The following is a 20,621-nucleotide window of genomic DNA, read 5'->3' on the forward strand; positions in this document are numbered from 1 at the left end:
CACAGACGGCTATTTGTGCCATGCAACACCCCCCCCAACCTTGGTCTCAAACTCTCAGCTCTAATTCACACTTCATAAATCAAGATGACCTGTCCTCATGTAAATTCATCTCTCTCTGTGCTGGATAATAGTGGTGCTATTGTTCCACCAGGAGGATTCATTTCAGTGACATAAACTATCCCTGAGGCCGATGTACAGCCATGATAGCTATAGCAGCTTCTGGATGTCCACACGAAGACGTTGAGGACTGAAATTGCAGTCCTCCGTGTCAGGCCACGTCTGGTTGGTTATAATTTCAACTCCTCTGGCAGCTAAAATAGTTCCAAAAATAAGAACACTAATTGGCCAGTGTTTATTTCTGTATGGGAGAAATACTCTAAGTGTTTTTAGCAGGTTGTTTGTGGCACGATGGTTTAACAGTCAGGGCTCTCTGGGAGGTACGGCTCAGTCCACTGCATGGAAAAAGAGCCGACTCTCCCCTTTTTTTAATAAATAAGGTCTTTTATACGAAAATTGGTAATACAGTATAGTTGTGTGTGAGGCTGGCAAGGCAGCGTGTGACATCATGAGTGTTGACTCATGAGCAGATGAGTGATGCACACTGAGCTTTTTGCCTCCTCTCAAACTCATGTTTAGTGCCACAGAAACAGCAGTAAAGCCTCTCTCTACTTCTGTCTGTCCCCCTGTCTCTCTCTCTACAGCTGGGGTCTGGTAATGAAGCAAGTGTTCCTATGCGTTACGAGGGGGCTGTCAGCTCTACACACAGCAGACCTCTGTCACCTGTTGCCACCAGCGGGAGGCTTGGGCTTGGGCGTGGAGCCAAGCCTGGCGGCCAGTAGCAGGGCCCTGGCTCCCTATAGACAGCTCAGCGGGGTGATTTACTCTGCCTCCATGCCGAGGTGTCTACAGACACTCGTGTATACACTGTTACAGCAGCAGCTGCATACAGCCAGGCCAATGTCTGAGTTTTTACACCCCAGCGTCTCATGTTGACATGAAAGTGCGGTTCTAATTTTTGGATTGTTTGGCACGGTGACAAAAATCAAATGGATGGCACAGCTAATTAGGTCTTTCTTCACTGAATTAGGTGGGGATAGGAACCTCTGCAGGCAGTTTCGAAGTGGACACTTTGAAAAAGGCCAGTTAGGGTTCAGTATACTTCAAACAAACTAGTTTGTACACCATGTCGGCTGACCACATCTAAACAGGCAAAAGTGTTACCTGTAACTAATGGCCACGCTTGAAGGCGGGGCAAAAAGCCTGCCATCATAGCCTTGTCCTGGCTGCATCTCACTGCCTACCTGATCCCTCTACAAGAACTCTGTGTCTTGTGTGTGCCTTTGTAGTCTTAATGCAGTGAAATAGGGATAACGGCACACTGTTATCTCTCCTCAAAGGCATCCATGATGTTGCACTTGGTTGCACGCACAGAAAGTGACAGCGTTGTTAGTTGTGTGAAGAATGGTAAAAGAGCTTGAGAGAGAACTTTATATCCTGCATACCTCCTCATCTCCGCACCCCTGGCCAATTACTCTGTAACATGGCCATGCATGTTGGATTGACGTTCTTGGAAAGTTACAAAAATTGTCTAACATACACCCCCCCCACACACATACAAGAAATTTGAAAGTCAGAAACGTGTCTGGGAGGGGGTTTCAGCGCTGTTCAAAGATCAGAAAAGACTTTGTTTGAAGTGTACTGAACCTTTTATGTATGACTCCACTTACTTGAATGACAAGAACCAGGCACATGTATCTAATGATTATCTATCACAATTAGGCCTTTTACACTGCAGGATTGTAACAACCCATAACCTGAGCCCATAACTTGAACTTCTAAGAACCTTGTGAGGCTTTGACACCAGGTCCTTCCTTCCATTTCCACTGTATTTTACAAATTGGGATAATTCGGATATACCTGTTTGTCATTAAAAAGGCAATAAAGGCTACCAACTATACTGTCATGTAACTATAACAACGTCATTTTCATGTGCCGTTTGGTAGACAAGAGAGCTAACCACAGTCCAAAGTGTGTTGCTTTTTGTCATACAGCTGCATGATGCTCTTTGAGATTCTGTTGTTGGTTTCAGTGTGAGTAACAATGAAAGACAAAGTGTCTCATTGACAGGAGACAGTTGATCAGAGTTCAACTTTATGCAAATAAGCTGCAATACAATGCAGCTACGCTAAGTGCTGTAGAAGAGTAAATGTCTTTAAAATGACTGCAGCCATAGTTGATTTCCTTGTGGTCTACAACATACTGTGCATATCCCTGTCTATTTACATGGACATCACTAAAAACAAAAAAGCAGGGATAAAGTTTTCAGAGATTGTAGGGATCCCTGGTGTGGTTTATTACAAAGATATGACATTGTTAGCAATATATTTGTAAAGATAAAAAATGCAGTTATGTATAAAAATAGATATGGGCTAAATATGTGTACCTACACATTATTTATAATTTAATGCCACTTCCTTGTACCCACAAGTTACAGCAGCACGATGGCCACAAGAGACAGCTACTCTGACTCACAGACACAAAAAAACAAGTCAGTGTGAGCGCAGAAAGTTTTTCAGGTGAGCTGGCTGGCTTTCTGTGAAACTGAAAAAGGAAACAGTGCAGCAGTAGATGAGACAGAGAAATGAAGACTGACAGCAAGAGGAATGGGACTGGAGTTGGGAGGGGGTCTGGGGTTTGGGCCTGGCCAGCCACTGCAGTAGCAGTCAGTGCTGCAGTGGAAAGGGTTAACACGAGACAGTAAAGTGAATCCAGATGTGCTGTTATTATTAATATCTCTGGCTGATGAATGGGAAGGTAAAATTACAGGCGCCAGCCAGGGAGGCCCCGTGTGTTGCCCTGCCACCCAGGCGCTTCCCAGCTCACCTCTGCAGCTCCAGCAGCCGCAGCAGATCAGGGTGACCGTCAGCGGGGTGAGGCCGTCAGCGGGGTGAGGCCGCCAGCGGGGTGAGGCCGCCAGCGGGGTGAGGCCGCCAGCGGGGTGAGGCCGCCAGCGGGGTGAGGCCGCCAGCGGGGTGAGGCCGTCAGCGACCGGCCAGCGGTTCAGCACTGGGCGGAGCGATGGGCGACAGACACATGACTTCATGTGTCACTTTTGGTCGATTAATCAAAGAGTAAATCTACCAAAATGAATTGCCAATTGATGAGATGAATTGTTTTTAGTAATTTTTAAAGCAGAAATGCCAAACATTTTCCTGGTTCCATCCTCTCAAATCAGCAGTTTTTCTCTGTCTTCAACGATAAGCTGAATATCTTTGGGTTTTGGACTGTTAATCAGACAAGACAAGCAATTTGAAGACGTCACTTTGGGCTCTGGGAAATTGCGATGTGCATTTTTCACAATTTGCCGACATACACCCTAAATTATTAACCGATTCATTAAAAAAAGTCTAGAAAAGCCAAGAAAATAATCATTAGTTACAGCCGAGATGGAACAAATAATCTTTGAAACTCAGTGACTAAATTAATGAATTGGAATAGAATATAATTATATAAATGATAAATTAAATTAAAAAGGCCTCATATAATTCACAGATCTGTGTAACAAAATCAACATTTGTTTAACAATCAGCTGCTGTTGAATTGAACCGGCAGGCAGCTCCTTGGGCTTGATAGGAAGGAACCTATAATCACTTTATTGGCTCTATAAGCTTCTCATACGTCCTCCAATTCACACCTCAGTCAGCCTCTCATATTTGTTCAACATCTGACAGTGTCGTTGCTGTGAATTCAAACAGACGTGGAGACAGAAAGGATTTCATACCATTTCTGGCAGGCAGAGGCGTTTTTCTCCTCTCTCTTTTTCCCTTTCATCATAAAACGTGACACTAAGGCAGTCAAGTTTCTGTGTCCTGTTATTCAAAAGGCGCTCTGCTGGTTTACATCAGGAGTTTCTCAAACACTCACAAATAGACACATCAGAGCCACAGACCTCTACTTTGTAAGAATGTTGTGCTACAGACTCAAGCAGTGAGGATTCTGGTCAGCCTTTTCACTTTTTGTTTGTAGAATAACGACATACTTGTGTATACAGCTCTCTGCCCTGTGTGTTGGCAGATTTTATTGCATTTGTGTGATGTCAGTCAAACCATAAATTTCAATAGTTAAAGTACTCCATCCTGGATAATTCTGAAAATTTAAATTTCAAAATCACTATTTGGCTCAGCAGACGCTGGGGCTTCCAGCCACACTAAGCTGTCGTTTTCTATCTCTATAACTGAGCTTTACGAGTACTGTATGCTCTTCACAGTGGATGTATCTGACAGCTTTAGTGTCATGTTCCGGTGTAGACATAGTAAAAATGTGCTTTTTGCTGCGAGATGACTGTGCATGTATGAAAGTGATTTCACTGTGGGTGTCAATGCAACGGCTAAGGAATTTCTGTTAGCTTTGGTTAACAGCCACCGTTTATGTCCCACAATCAAACCTGAATTTACACTCATGCAGTCTGACAACAGAAACAGAAAAGTCATTCTCAATTGATCACAATTGAGAATGTCTTCCGGATGGGAGCCGAAACGTCTTGATTCTGAAAACAGTGTCCAGATGACTACGACTGAAACCTTTTCTACGATAGAACACTCCTGGACGAATGAGGGACTACACCGTCTTAACAGAAACAGACATATATTAATGTGGACACCTGCACCGTGTGCTCAGCTCCATTCTAACAGAAAATAATAAGAGTCAGTGGTGACAGAGAGCTCGACCCTGCAGAAATCAAACGGTCCTTACCAGATGATGTTGGTCCTTTCATGCAGTTACTTTCTACACTTGCTTATCCTGGGTCACGGCAGGCTGGAGCCTATCCCTGCATGCATGGGTGAGAGGCCCGGAAAGTCTGTCACAGGATGATGGAGGTAGTACCAAGTGAAAGAGGAAGAAGAGACAGACAACATTTTTATTGGTTTGGTATTTCACTGTAGATGGTGAACTTTATGAAGACGATATAAAAATGGAAACTTTTATCTCCAGAACAAGCCACTGGTCATTTGTTTAAACAACATATGGTTATGTTCAGTACCAAAGCAGGAAGTACTCTGACAGAAAGAGAGTCAATGTAGATGGACAGGGGGTAAATTTGAGACTGGAGTTGATGTCTTGTCTCCTGACAACAATCAACATTGTTTTTTTTTTAAACCATGACCAGATCTTTCCCTAAACATAGCCATGCAGCTGTAGTTGCCAACACTTTTTGTGCCTCTTGTCTTTGCAAAACTCAGCTGCTTTTACTTGTGTTTCTGCCCGTAGCCAGAGAATGGAACCATGTCCTAGATGTCTTTATGAGTCTAATTGGTTCAGGTTAGGGTCTCGTAAAGGCTGCAGGTCTCTGGTCTGTGTGTCAATATGTCTAATACCCAAGTGGATCCAAGCAGACTCTATCAGCTCTGATCATGTGGCGCATCATAACCATCACATGAGATAAATGCGGCTGCAGCTGCATGTTAATTGGTGGCATATCATGCTGATAGTGTCCAAAATGTCAGGTGAAATTTGGGATCTCCAAAGTGCTTCGACTTGCGGTTAGCGTTGCACTTCTAGTGCAAAAGTTTATACGTAATGTCAGTGTTTTGTTGTAGACGCTGTTTACAAGAGCAGCAGAGGAGCCCTGACAGAGGAAGAAAGTCAGGAAGAGAAGAAGGTTCCTGGCCGGCGGAGGATGGAGCACAAGCAGGAGACAGAGGGGAGGGTGTAGTAGAGGGTGGTGGGAACTGAGAAACAAGCGTAAATCCAGTAGGAAAGATGGAGTCTGGCTGGCCACAGGGGCTGTTGTTTTAACTGTCAGATACACGGCTGCAGGAAGGGGGTGGTGCAGTGGTTGTAGGTGCGATTTGGAGGGGAACTGGGGGGCGTCCCTCTCAGGTTGCTGCTGTCCCCAAGCAGTCCTGTGGGAGCTCCCCAGCCAGCCCTCTGTCGCTGCCCCACCACCACCACCACCCAGCATTGGGCCCCCACCATCCCTCCACATGACAGCCCAGAAGACAACCTCACGCTGGCTTTACTCACACTCCTTTGCGCATTTTCAACACAGGGATACCAGACAAATTATGCTTAATGACCGGCGGTGGTTGCCAGAGGAATGGCTGCTTTGTTGCCTGTGCCAAGTGTGTAAATGTTAGGGTGCAACCTTATACAGCCACCCTCGGTCCTACTGAGCAGATGCCCCGTTTGTTGCTGGAGTTAACAGGCTGGACCGGGTCTTTGGGTCTTTGGGGTGCATGCTGAAGCCCCCAAGTACATTTCCAAAATAGCTGAGTCCAAATAGTAACCTAAAGTCTCTCAGGTCAGTCAACCAGTGCCTGCTGGATGTTCCCAGAGTCCGGCGGTAGGTAGGTAGATGAGATTAGATTCAACTAGTACAAGGCAACGAAATGCAGTTTAGGTCTAACCAGAAGTGCAATAAGCAAGTGCAGGATATAAAGTGTGTGCATAAATGCAGGATAGAGCAGTATTATGAAAATATTTTCAGTGGTACTATGGACATTCTTAGAAAAGGTTTCAGTCGTAGTCATCTGGACACTGTTTTCAGAATCAAGACGTTTCGGCTCCCATCCATGACTTATATGCCTCCCATCCATGACTTATATGGCATTACTATAAACAAAAATATACGGATGGATATGTACAATAATGAATTGGACTGGGCAGAACAGTAGTGCAATGAATATAAAGATGTACATAAATATAGAAGCCTTCCTTGTCAGACTTTTTTTAGTCGATAAATCGTATGGAAAGCAAAATCTGAATCTGCACGATTCTCTATTTAAAAGATAAAGCTGGTGTTAGTCTGTTTTTCTTATTGTCAACAAATCCCATAAAAAGACCAAACCTAACAATGAATGTATCTACTAACAAGTATTGTGTGTGTGTATCAAAGCCTGACGGATCTTCTTCCTCTGAGCCACAGAGCTCCACTGTTGTCCAGAAACTATTAAAAACACATCAGTGAGCCTCACTGTTGCACTGGGTGACATGTTCCTTTATCACCATGAACACACACACTGGAGTTTATTCTGACTCAGTCCCACACACAACGTCCTGCTGCCCCAAACACTCACTACCAGCACCAAATGTGGATTAATCCGCTGCTGAAAATAGTCCCCAACAAATGCACTATTTAGTCCTGTTTTAGTAACATTTGCAAAAAACTACAGTGAGCAGCTGTTTTAGGAAACTACTGAGCCTTTTTAAAAATGAAACTATATATTTGTGAGCCGTTTTTAAAGAATTATGTCTTCAGTAGAAAGAAGTCAACCCTTGGGGCAGAGTGCAACAGACAGGGTAGGGAAGTCAGAAAGAATTATAATATTGGTGGTTTTGATCTTTTCATTGGATTTGTTCAAAATAAGAAAAATAGAATAACACTAACTTCATCTGTTAGGGATTTCGACATCCTCTCCTCTAGTCAGAGATATGGGTTTGCAAAAATTAGGTGCAACAGGTTCAAATCAGAATTACTTTCATGTGCATTAAATGCATTTAATTCGCTTAATTCAATAGACTCCTTATCGTATGTTATAGTGTGTGTAAAGTATTTGCACTTATTGCACTATTATTTAATTGTGTTTTAATTAATTTTATGCAAAGAGAATTTCCTCTTGTGGGACAATAAAGTTATGTACTGAACTACTTTGATGATAAATCAAATTTTTATAATATAATTTTCGTATTATTTGTCGTATGCCGCAGCTCAAATTGCTGTGAGCTGGAATGAGGCGCTGTAATTAAGGCCCAAAAATGCAATTGAACAGACCACGCCCCTCACACCGTAAGTCCGAACGACTTGAAATTTCTCACACACGTCCAGCTCAATGTGCTCTACAAAAACCCACTAAAGTCTGCCTAACTAGATGTTCTGCCATTTAGAATATTTTGAAAAACACATTTTTGACATCTCCTCCTAAACCTTACGTCCGATTGCTACCAAAATTTCGGTGGATCATCATTGGACGAAGCTTATCAAAAGCTGGATAAAGCTTGTTGATATCTTCAGAAGGGGCGAGGCTCAGCACATAAATAGACCAAAGTCAACAACTGTTGGGCCAATCACCACAAAACTTACAGGATACGTCCACAGATGTAGCTGAAACATGCCCAAAGTTTCCTTCAAATTGACCGCTAGGGGGCGCTATAAGGGCAAAAAAAACACGAATCAGACTAGGAATCAGAAATTTTTTCTTCACTCTATTTGTGTAAATGCAAAAAAGGGAGATTTCACTGCTTTTCTCACGTCTAGGCTACATAGCTTTAAACTTCTAAACAGTCTGAGTTGGCTCGAACTCCGGAATTGCCGGTTGCGGCTATATTTTTTTAAAACAGATTTCTTGTTCTTAAACTTCAGAGCGAAACAGAAAGCATTGCAGAGTTTTTGCTGTGGAGAAAATGTTCCAAGCTCTGATTTATCTCCAGTGGAGTTGAATTACAAAGCGACTTTCAAAACAGGAAAATGTTAATTGATTTCTAATCAATGTAACTGAGCTGTGTGGGTAATGCAAATACTACAAGCTAGGATTTCGACTAATTCCAGGAGTCTGAAAAATGAGGAGTGGCAGAGAGGAGACTTTTTAAAAAGCTGGAGTCAGTCTGATTGCTCCCCAGGGAGACATTTCCACCCCAGTGTCCCACAAATGACATGTTTGTATGTAACGTAATATGCTTTCTTTAAGAGGTGACGCTTTAGTGGGAGACACATTCTTCCCAAGGGCCCTGAAGTCAAACACTAAAAATGTGTTGGTTGTTCTACTTCATCTTTCTTTTGTCAAACATAAAAATACTAGTGTGAGATCATACCTGCTCAGGTGGCTGATTAAGTTTGATTTATACACCCTGCCTATTCCCAGAATTCCTGGATAGCCTGCAAGAGCATGAAGAAGTCACCTAATTTTACATTCATCTGTACATGCATGTAGAAGAAACAAATGAACTATTTTCAAAGTGGATTTTGATCAGATTTTTGTAACAATTTACTTTGTCCCCCTATTTAGCATTTATAATCAGTATATAAACATTTGATAAATGGGTTGTAACACTATGTTATCGTTAGCAGACAAGTGTTTATTAATGTATTTGTCAATAACTTGAATTCTTCCTATAGGCACCCATCAGTGTAGGCTGGAGTGTAAACAGATAATGAACGACACTCTAGTAAAATACAGTTATAATAATATATGTTAAATATTATATTAAATATGTCTTCATTGGAGAAGTTATAATTGTTGACAAATACTGTACATTAATAACACTTCAAATGTCCTTAAAGCTGCATACAGATACATTATAGTGTTATGAACTTTGAATCAAATGTTTATATACGGCTTATAAATGCTAAATAGGGGGACAAAGTAAAGTGTTAATCTGATTTTTCGAAGGATTCTTGTGGGCAAATTTATTGGACTATGAAATAGAACATCTGTGTTGCACACAAGCAAATTAACAAGCAATTTGTACCAATGAGATCTGTTTTAGTTTAAATTAGACCATCACATAAACACAGAAAGAAAGACATTTTCCACTGCTTCAGGCTGTGTGCTGTTTGTTTTCTGAAGCATTTTTCTCACGCAGAATGAAATGTAAAGACTTCCACAGACACCCAACATGGGATCTATGGAGCTCCACAGCAGACATCAGTTGCATTAATGTATTTGATTTTTTTTTTTTATAAAAAATATAAGTAATAAGTATTTAGGTCACACCCGTGTTAATTTTTGGCCCTGATGTGGCTGCAAAACCGACTTTTATTGGAAAGTGCCCAGATGCAGACAGAACAGAACAGATGCATGTGTGAATCTGATGAACCTCTGACAGAAATAAAAGGAAAGGCATACAGGCACACAGCAGATAATAAGACAAAGAAAAACTGTACAGCACATAGCAGAGAAGAGTAGTTTGCCTTCACAATTTGCTTCTATGTTTTAATTTCATGGACCCCCAAATAGACAAACATTTAAGGCAAGGCAACATAAAACATAAACGCAACATAGGGCAATATAAAAAGACATTTAAAAACACTTAAAACAAGATAAAACAGGAGCGTAAAAGTTACAGTGCAGTGTAAGAAATTAATCATTATTTGATTTAATGAAAGGCAGCAGTAAACAGAAAAGTCTTCAGCCTTGATTTAAAAGAACTGAGAGTTGCAGCAGACCTGCAGTTTTCTGGGAGTTTGTTCCAGATATATGGTGCATAAAAACTGAATGCTGCTTCTCCATGTTTAGTTTTGACTCTGGGGGCAGAAAGCAGACCTGTCCCAGACGACCTGAGGAGGTCTGGATGGTTCATAACGTAACAGAAGATCAGAAATGTATTTTGGCCCTAAACCATTCAGTGCTTTATAAACCAACAGTAATATTTTGAAATCAATTCTTTGACAGACAGGAAGCCAGTGTAAAGACCTCAGAACTGGAGTGATGTGATCCACTTTCTTGGTCTTAGTGAGGACGCGAGCAGCGTTCTGAATCAGCTGCAGCTATCGGATTGATTTTTTTGAGAGACCTGTAAAGACACCGTTACAGTAGTCGAGTCGACTGAAGATAAATGCATGGACAAGTTTTTCCAAATCCTACTAAGACATAAGTCCTTGAATCCTGGATATATTCTTAAGGTGGTAGTAGGGTGACTTTGTAATTGTTTTAATGTGGCTGTTGAAACTGAGGTCTAAGTCCATGACTACACCAAGATTTCTGGCTTAGTTTGTGGTTTTTAAAATTACAGATTGAAGCTGTGCTGACTTTTAATAATTTCTCCTTGGCTCCAAAAACAATGACTTAAATTTTATCCTTGTTTAACTGAAGAAAATTCAAGCACATCCAATTGCTGATTTGTTCAATTCACTTAACTCAGCTCTTGTATTGGACCATAGTCCCCTGGTGACATTGTTATGTAAATGTGTGTGTCGTCTGCATAATTATGGTAAAATGTTTGTTTTCCATAATCTGAACCAGTGGGAGCATGATGTTGAACAGAAGAGGCCCCAGAATGCAGCCTTGGGGAACTCCACATGTAATTTTTGTCTGCTCAGATGTGTAATTACCTATAGACACAAAGTAGTCCCTGCCCTTTAAGTAGGATTCAAACCAGTTTAATACTGTGCCAGAAAGTCCCACCCAGTCTTCCAGTCGGCCTAGTAATATGTTGTGGTCATCCGTGTCGATGCAGCACTGAGATCCAATAATATCAAGACTGAAATTCTGCCACTGTCTGTGTTTAAGTGGATGTCATTGAAGACTTTAACAAGAGCAGTCTCAGTGCTGTGGTGTGCTCAAAAACCTGACTGGAAGACATCAAAACAGATGCCAAAAAGTTGTTCAAAAACGGGAGGTTTGATATGGGCTTATAATTGTTCATTAGTGACGCATCTAGATTGTTCTTTTTTTTTTTTTTTTTTTTTTTAAAGAGTGGCTGGATGACTGCAGTTTTCAGGGCCTGTGGGCAACACCTGAGAGAAGAGATGTGTTGACAATTTGTAGAAGATCTGAGGCCATGCAATTAGAAACATTTTTGAAAAAGCTTGTTGGCAGAATATCAAGGCAACAAGAGGATTTCAGATGTTGTATAATATCCAAGTTTATATGGTTAATAGGATCAAATTGTGTCATACTATTTGAATTGATTTTAAGTGGACACAGGGACAACACATATCCTGTACCTGATATGGAGGCTGCCTGTCTAATTTTCAGAATTTTGTCAGTGAAGGAGGAAATTCATTGCAGGCCCTGTTAGACAGAAGTTCAGAGGCTACTGACACAGGAGGGTTTGTTAGCCTCTCAACAGTAGCAAACAAGGCACGTGCATTAAAAATTATAAATGCGAAGTCTCTTATTATAGATATCATGATTAACCTGAAGATTTGTTTTACGCCACATGCGTTCAGCTTTATGACACTCTTTTTTTCTATTCTTGCCGGCGTGGCATTTCTCCATGGAGATCTTTTCTTACCAGAGACAGTCTTCACCTTAGTGGGTGCAATGGCATCAATAACATTTGTAATTTTAGAATTGAAGTTATCTACAAGCTCATTGACTGAGACCCAAGAGAGGGCGGGTGTGGAGAACACCTGAATAAATATTTCACTGGTGTTTTCATTGATATATTTTGTGATTACCTCTGTTTGAACATTTGTGTGCACGGAGATAGCACTCTCAAAGAAAACACAGGAATGATCAGAGAGCATCATCAGTCATCACAAACTTAGAAATGTTCAGACCCTTGGAGATGATTAAGTCCAGAGTGTGCCCCTTGTTGTGTGTGGGCTCCGTCACATGCTGAGTCAGTCCATAGTTAAAGAACACAACACAGTTCTTTATAGAAATAACCAATTTAAAAACCATTTAACCAAGAACTTTATGAGATCTAGTCTGTGCTGTTTGCTGTTGATCATTTATTGTTGAACTGTATATCTGTCTGTCCTACTTGTACACAAAGAGGGGAAAAAAAAATGTTTGATCTGGTAAATCAAACTGTAGCTAATTTTGAATTCCACGTCAAGAACCACTTTACACTGGTTATATACTTACATATTACATATAAATATTACATTATTTTATGTTACTCTAGCATCACTTTTCAGGAGGCTTGGAAGTTAACGGCAGAATTTTGTAATTAATTTGAAAACATAAAAATGTCAACCATTTCGCAAAATATGTATGTAAGAACAGGGACCAAGACCAGAACCACTATGACTTTGCTAAAAGGCGTGTTAATGACAAACTCAGTACTTAGCATTCATAGGGTTTCATCAGTGAGATTTGTCAGTTCTAAAGTGTGGTGTATAATCTTTCCCTTATACACTTATATGCGTATAATGGAAATATAATGATAGTATAACAATCACTACAAACATAATTATATTCAGTGTTAATCTTATTTTAAATTGCATATGATTTATTGCACATATGGTAGAAGACAGACAATAAGCCATCCAGTGAGCATGTTGAACCCATTAATTGCCACTATTATAAGCCATCTGATTATCCCAAATAAGGTTAAATGTGGTAATGTTGATACTTTATCCTTACTCATATTTAGAGAAATTAAAAAGATGTGTGCAGTGTTGCAAAGCTACTCTCCATCATTAATCCAAAATGTAATATTCAAATCTTCTCCCAGGCCATGTTTAAGGATTCAAATTGATAATTATTTTCATTGTTTATTAATCGTTTGGTCTATAAGAAAGAGAAAGATGCCCATTACAATTTCCCAGAGTCCAGGGTGACGTCTTCGAATTGCTTGTTCTGTCCGACCAACAGTCCAAAACCCAAAGATTTTTAATTTACAGTTATATGAAACAGCAAAACGCAGCACATCTTTACATTTGAGAAGTTGGAACCATTGAATGTTTGGTATTTTTCAACTTTATAAATTACCTAAATTAATTTGTCATCACAATTGTTTCAGTCACAGAAAATGAGTCACAAACGCACATGTGCTGCACAGAGTACCCCTGTGTTTTGTCTTCTTTGCCTTCTCGTAGCATTTCAAATCTGCTGCAGATAAATGTTGTTTCTTTGGGGAAAATCTAGATTGATAGATGGTCTGCCATGTTGTGACATGGCAATTTGGCATGGAATGGTGCACTGTCACCAAGGTCCAGTGATCAAAGGAGTCACAGGGGTCAGCAGGACAGTTCACAGTCTTCACACCCATACCAGCCCTCCTTCAGAATCACTGCATATTTTTCCCATCTTATTCCCCTGCCGTGTGAACTCTGGAGGTCTGACTTCTGGCTGCAGACAAACCATTTCTGGTAACACTTTACTTTAAGTCCCCTTATGTGGCATTAATAAGAAGTATATAAATAGTTGATGAATGGTTAATAACCCATTATAATGTAGCTGTAAGCAGGTATAAGTGGGTCCTCCTGTGGGCACCCATAAGTAGAGGCTGCTGTTTAAACATTAAATCTGTCGTTAAAGTTATAATTGCTGACAAATACTGTACATTAATAAACTTATTCCACTACATTATAGTTTGTTATAAACCACTTATTAAATGTATGTATACTGCTTAGAAATTCGAAATAGGGATCAGACCACCCAGATCCCTCAAAAAGTAAACCCCATTTCTGATTTAGAAGCTGTATTTTTGTTAAATTCTGTTTCCAACTTGGTGCTAAACGAACCTTTCTGATGTGCTTTTGCACTTTGAGGTCACGTTTTAATTCTGTGTTTACAGGGTTTGAGTTTCTGTAGGCAGTGCTCTTTTCTTGCCAAACATCACAGCTCAGTTCAGAGTATTTTTCCCAGGAAGACCTACCTGACACCTAGTATTTACAACTACAATAAAACTTTAATGAACTGGACACTCATCAAATTGTGCTATTGTAGTAGCAAAACAGATACTTCCTTTTTTTATGATATTGATTATTCCTTTCATTTTGTTAATTTTAAGTTAAGTACACGTCATTAACCTGGCAGAGGGAGGTTGTTCAGTAGCTCCGTCATATATGAGCTCTTTGGGGATCAAAGAAATTCTCGGCCAGCATGGGTGCTGTTTGACTGTGAAAACCCAACGTTGTGCCCTGGCTAGAAGGGATTCACTGTGAGATAGAGACGAAGAGGGGATCAGTGGCCTGCCCGGCTGAGGGCAGAGAGGGAGGGAGGGAAGGAGGAGGGAGGGGGTTGAAAGCAAACAGCCTACTGCCAGTGTGATATATGTTTAAGCCCACTGGGTGCAGAGCAGAGACACACAGCTTAAGATCTTTAACTCGTCTCAGCAACCAGGATGGTCGATCCCTGTCGACTCTGTGACCCAAGCTGGTGCTTTATTAAAGAAAAACAGAAGCTGTGCTTAGATGCCCATATTAAGGCAAAGACGAGAGCATTGCCTCCGTTTAAAAATCTGTTTAATTTTATGAAATAAGATTTTTTTCCCATTCTTGGATACAAATATAAGCATTTACAACTTGTTATTGTACCTTTAAAACTAATTTGAAACCCTCTGAATCAATTAAAGAACTTTAACCAGGCAACGCAGTACATTCCTCAGTGTCTTTGAAAGGGTTAAATTATGTAACTTCTGCTGAGGGCTTTTATTAATAAAAACTTACAAGTAATACCTTTAAAAACTATTTTTAGACGGGAAAAGAATGCGCTTACCAAGTTAAAAGGACATATTCAAATGCACGTGGAAGTTTCGATAAATAATATAATATCATTTGTGAACTGGAATGACAAATCACGAAGGATAGGGCAATACAGATAAAATCCTCTATCTTAGCATATGTAATTTCATATTGTGAAATCAGTATACACCATGATATAGTACATTTTCTGGAAAATAAAATACACTGCATATTGGTAAATAGCAGTGAATGTCTGTTTTACTGTAATATAGTAAATTTAATACCCAATCAAGAAACAAATGATGCTAAAATCATACTAAAATCCATTACTGCCCACAATGATTTGCCGCATTGTGCACAATGGCCGTATGTACCCAGAAATATTTAAAGGTATAGCTACCATGGCATAAAAAGTATGGGAAAAAACTCTGTATATATGGTCATGTCTTCCATTTGCAGTGCATATGTAGGGATATTTTGTCTGGGCATACCATTTTTATGGCATTATAATTGAGATATTGCTGTCTAATGTCTTTTGGTCAAAAATGACTTCATTCCTTTAGAAATTCACTTCACAATAAGCTTCAATCAGTGCAAACTGCTATGTACTAGATCCTCTAAGAAAACTATTTTAGACAGGCAGCGTTAAAAGGGCATATTATACAATGCTTGTGGTACAAGTTTGGTAAATGTATAATTTGTGGGTTTGCATGATCATTTATGATATTGTGCACATGTAGTGATATCTCATCTGATTATAACATGATGTTTTTATGGTGTTATAACTGAGAAATTGCTATGAATAAAATACTATAGCAAGAAAAAATGCAGAATAAAAGGCTCAGTAAAGTAAAAAATGCCTGTGGAGGTTTCAGTAAATTTATAATTTATGGGCTGGCATGACTAATCAATTAGTACATTGTGTATACATAGTGAGATTTAATCAGATTATATCAGCTTTTTATGGTGTCATAAAAGAAACTGCTATGATGACCAAACAATGAAGGCTCATTTAACTGTCGACCAGGAATAATATCTACTGGTCAAAACTGGACTACATTTTGGACCAAATTCCTCCAGAAATGTATTTCACAATAGGCTGATGCAACTTTAATGTTCTCTAGTCAGTCAGTGTAAACTGATGGAGAAACTGGAGAGATTAAATTGACTGGAACAATGATGCGTCTTTATGATAAATATGACATCAATCCGCCATCAGCAGCTCCATCTGTTTTTACATTACATCGCTCTGCTCTGTCCAGCTGCTCTGAACGAACTGTGCCATGAAAATCCATCATACCGTCTATGAACATTTATTGCTCCAATTCAGCTTCCCAGACACTGAAGTATGAAAGAAGTGGCCCAGAGACAGAGGCCCGGTAGCCGACCCTGAGACTGACTCAGTTTCAATTTTCTATTTTTTCTTGTTTAAATGTCAGTCTGACGCCAGCTGAGGTCTGCAAGTAAAGACGGGGGGGGGGACTGCTATTTGCCATCCTGTAACAATTAATTAGGAGTCACTCAAATTACCTGAGTGGTCCAAAGACAGTCAACGGAGATGCTCCCACAAAGACAGAAGAACTCAACTCAGACCACCCAGATCCCTCACAGAGCACTGCTGCTGTTTATGTAAATCATTTTAAAAATAATAGCAAATAAAATAATACTGTGTTGACTAAGGCAAAGCATGTAGCTCAAAAATCCCTAAAACGGGGGGGAAAAAGCAGCCAGACACCAGCTAATTAGGCATGACATCTTAAAAAAAAGTTTTAAAAGTGTGTGTGTGTGTGTGTGTGTAGGGGGAGCTTTAAGATAATTTTGGCAATCATTTGAGAAACTTTCAGAGCACTGCTGATGGCCTGATGTTGAATGTTTGAAAAAAAGGTCATATGTATGAGGCTTTGTGCAAACGTCCATTCTTCTTCTTAAAAATAACAATAGCACTCAATCTTCGGGCCTTTGCAGAGTTTGCGGGAGAATGGCAGCGATGTAGATCGAGTTATGACAGTCACAGCTTGACAGACAGCAGTTCCACATCCTGTACTTCTACACTGCTTTATTTAATATTGTAACCCATTTCACAGAATTCTCTGCAGCAACAAACAGGCTGATCTGGTGAGGACAGACAGGAAAGTGTTGACGGTGAAAGCTGAGGAGTCTGTGGTCGGGTTGTTTTTATTGTCTTTCTGATTCAGCTTGGCGGGGAGCCCGTTTCTGTACTGCCTGATACGACCTTTACTGTGCGTTCCTTCCTTTACACAGCGAGGTAAAGTCTGCACTTACTGTTAGACTTTAACCAACATGGGATTTTGAAGTTTGATTACATGTGTACATTAAGCTAAATAGAATATATATATATATATATATATATATATCTGGCACAGTTTTAGTCCTTTGAATGTCAATCTTTCAGCTTCAGGTCTTAAATTTTGGGTCACTTACAACCCTAACTGTTAGATTTCAAACTATAATATTTAGCATATTTATTCAAGACTGTGGTAGACATTTAATTCTTGTTCAGAAAGACACTGTAAACTATATAAAAACACAATCACGCTGGTAAGTGATATATTTCACGTGTCGCACATTAATGCATCAATACGACTCTAAAAAGCGTCCATGCTTCAGAATGAGTATTTCATTTTTGCTGCTTAAGTAGTATTTCCTAATAGTTTATTAGTTTAATTGATTAAATAAATGGTTACAAAGTACCATGTAAGCATATTCAACTTAAATTTCAACTTTTTATAACCATGAAACATGAGCATGTCATAGCTACCCCGCCACCTACTATTTCTATGTTGATTATATTGTCTTCGCTTGCTGTCTGTTGTTTTGTTTTTATCTTGTGGCGTGTTAAATAGTATACTAGAAGACCGCAATGTAAATAAGCCTTAGTACTTTGTGTTTTAATCATCGGTGATTTTTAATGTATGTAATGGCTGTAGTATTATGTGTTTTTTATAAAAATAAATAGATAAATTCATTCATTTGTCCGAGACAATGCCCACTGATTAACAAAAAAAAATGTTAATGAGCAAAAGCTAGAATGGACAACTAATTTCATCTCACTATCAGGATGTTAAGGCAGTGAAAGATTCTGTACTTGTACTTAAAGGTCCAGTGTGGAGGATTTACTGGCATCTAGCGGTGAAATTGCAGATTGCAACAATTTGAATACCGCTCGCCTCGCCCTCCCCTTCCAAGCGTGTAGGAGAAACTACGGTGGCCGCGAAACTCGCGAACGGCCCTGTCTCGAGCCAGCGTTTGATTTGTCCGTTCTGGGCTACTGTAGAAACATGGCAGTGCAACATGGCGACCTCCGTGAAAGGGGACCCGCTCCCTCTGTAGGGCTTATTCTAAGGTAATGAAAACACAATGATTCTTATTTTAAGGTGATTATACACTAATGAAAACATACTTATAAATATTATATTCCATTTCTGCCAATATTTCCTCCTAAATGTTACATACTGCACCTTAAGTAAAATTTTGACAGAACTTTTTCACATTGTGGTATAACTACATTTACTTAGGTGAAGGATCTAAATATGTCTTTCACCAATGAGTTAAGGTGCAATATGGCAGCTCTGCAAATAAACACTTTTGTTATGGGAAAATGTGTTCACCACTACATTTTAGACAAAGAAAGTGCTCAACTCCATTGTAACTACATTTAAAACTATATTTGGCCAGAAGTTAGAGCCAGATTTAAATAATATACCTTTGAGTAATTTAAATACCTGATAAACTGCCTCATATGACAAATTTAACCAGGTGACAGTGATGTCTATCCGTGGCAGTCGATTGGACAGCGGCACTGGTTGAGAAGCTAAGGTATGGGAGTAGATGAGGCTCTGAGGAGCTGACAGTGAATGATGTGCTGCCGGTCATTCAGACACTCTGAGATTGGCGTCTCCAAAGGCTTAAGGAGAAGAAGAAACACACTGGGGTTAGACTAAACAAAGCCCTGTCCACCCCAGCTTTTCTGGGGACTACAAAGGGTAAAGCTGCTCCTCTCAATCCACTTCGAATCCAGACCAGTGCTCAGAGCAGGCGGCAGGTAAACCACTTAAAGAGTTCAGATTATACGGTAACACGTATAATCAGTGCCGTATATTCTTCGAGGAAATGATGAACGCCCTGTCACTTCAAAGATGTACTAATCTGTCAGATCAATGCTTGTTTAAAATAAACATTACAGGTCATTATAGCAATTGAGGCAACAAAAAAACAAAAAAGATGGTTTGTCAGAATAACAAAAGGAAATGGAACAGAAAGAAAAACACTAAACTAATTTTTGTCAGCCCAAAAGATAAACACATGGTGATTCTTGTGCTGTTTCTGAACTCTGGAGTGCCGCCTTGTTTTAAGACCGTTTTTGGGAAACAGACATATTCAATGAATTCCTATTTAGATTCTTGACAGATCATGAAAGGATTTTGAGAACACACCTGGGCTCATTTCCAATTGGAATTATGTTAAAACAATGAATTGATTGTCAACAGAAATTTTTATAATTGATTCATCATTTAGTCAATTATTAAGCAAACATGCTAAAGATTCTTTGGTTCCAGCGTCTCAAATGTTTTCTCTGTTTTATATCATTGTAAAGTTGAAGTTGAAGATGTCACACCGGGCTCTGTAAACTTATGGGAATTTTCACTATTTTCTAGTGGTTTGTCAACAAAAAATAAAAAACTAATTAATTAATAATGAATATAATCATTAGTTTCAGCCCTATTTTATTTTCTAGAAAAAGAGTTTTCATTTCAACCAGGGCCAAAGTTTTGCTCCAACTTTCACATAAGCTGAAGTGGAAATTCATTTTCACAGGGTACTGTGTACTGAACCTCAATACTTTTTTGGTACTGACCAAAATATGTGTATCAAAAACTCTAAAATTACAACAGCTGGTCAGATTCACCTTGTTAACAAATCAAAATTTTGCCAATTTTAGACCGAATTGTTTAGGCAAAGTTGTTGTACGGCTGTTTGTGTTGTTTAACATTTGAGAATGTTGGCATCTTTTGTTAATAATAGTTAACATTTCTCAAGGTAAGGTAATGAAATCACTATTATTTTCTATCTGTACCAAACCTCAGGCATCTTATTGGCACTAGTATCAAAAAATATCAAATGATACGCTGCCCTTGGTACATAGCTTATGAAAGAAGGCAATGAATAACATTATAATTATTGTGTAGTCTGAGAGCCAGAAAGGTATCAGTAACTCAAAATTAATAGAGTGAAGAAATATGCATGTGGAGATAAAGGGGCTGCTTTTGATCTATGATACAGCATGCAACAGTGAACATGGAAGGGGCTGATGTTATTACACTTCAAAAAAAGAGGCCTCAACTAAAGTCTCCATCCAAAGTTTATTTGAATTTTCTTTAAACAAGCTCAGATTTTAGATCAGATTTTAGCTTTTTGTGAAGATTGGTATTCAAAGGTCAAGCGTTTTCCTCTCACGATATTTGTACAGTTCAGCCTGCTAGTGATTGTGTATACATCCTTATTTTGAAGTGTGTGTGTGTGTGCC

The 20,621-nt window shown here is 39.5% G+C and overlaps 1 protein-coding gene across 1 annotated transcript in view; it reads right to left on the reverse strand.

Moving 5' to 3' along the window:
- LOC122869088 (RNA binding protein fox-1 homolog 3-like) overlaps positions 1-20,621 on the reverse strand; it is a 487,998-nt gene that overhangs the window by 456,131 nt on the left and 11,246 nt on the right. Inside the window, exon 3 of the mRNA XM_044181675.1 lies at positions 4,753-4,858. The gene's annotated coding sequence lies outside the window, so the exon portion shown is untranslated. The remainder of the gene's footprint in view (positions 1-4,752; positions 4,859-20,621) is intronic.

Source organism: Siniperca chuatsi, linkage group LG21, assembly GCF_020085105.1.
Source record: "Siniperca chuatsi isolate FFG_IHB_CAS linkage group LG21, ASM2008510v1, whole genome shotgun sequence".
In the NCBI taxonomy this organism is placed as follows: domain Eukaryota; kingdom Metazoa; phylum Chordata; class Actinopteri; order Centrarchiformes; family Sinipercidae; genus Siniperca; species Siniperca chuatsi.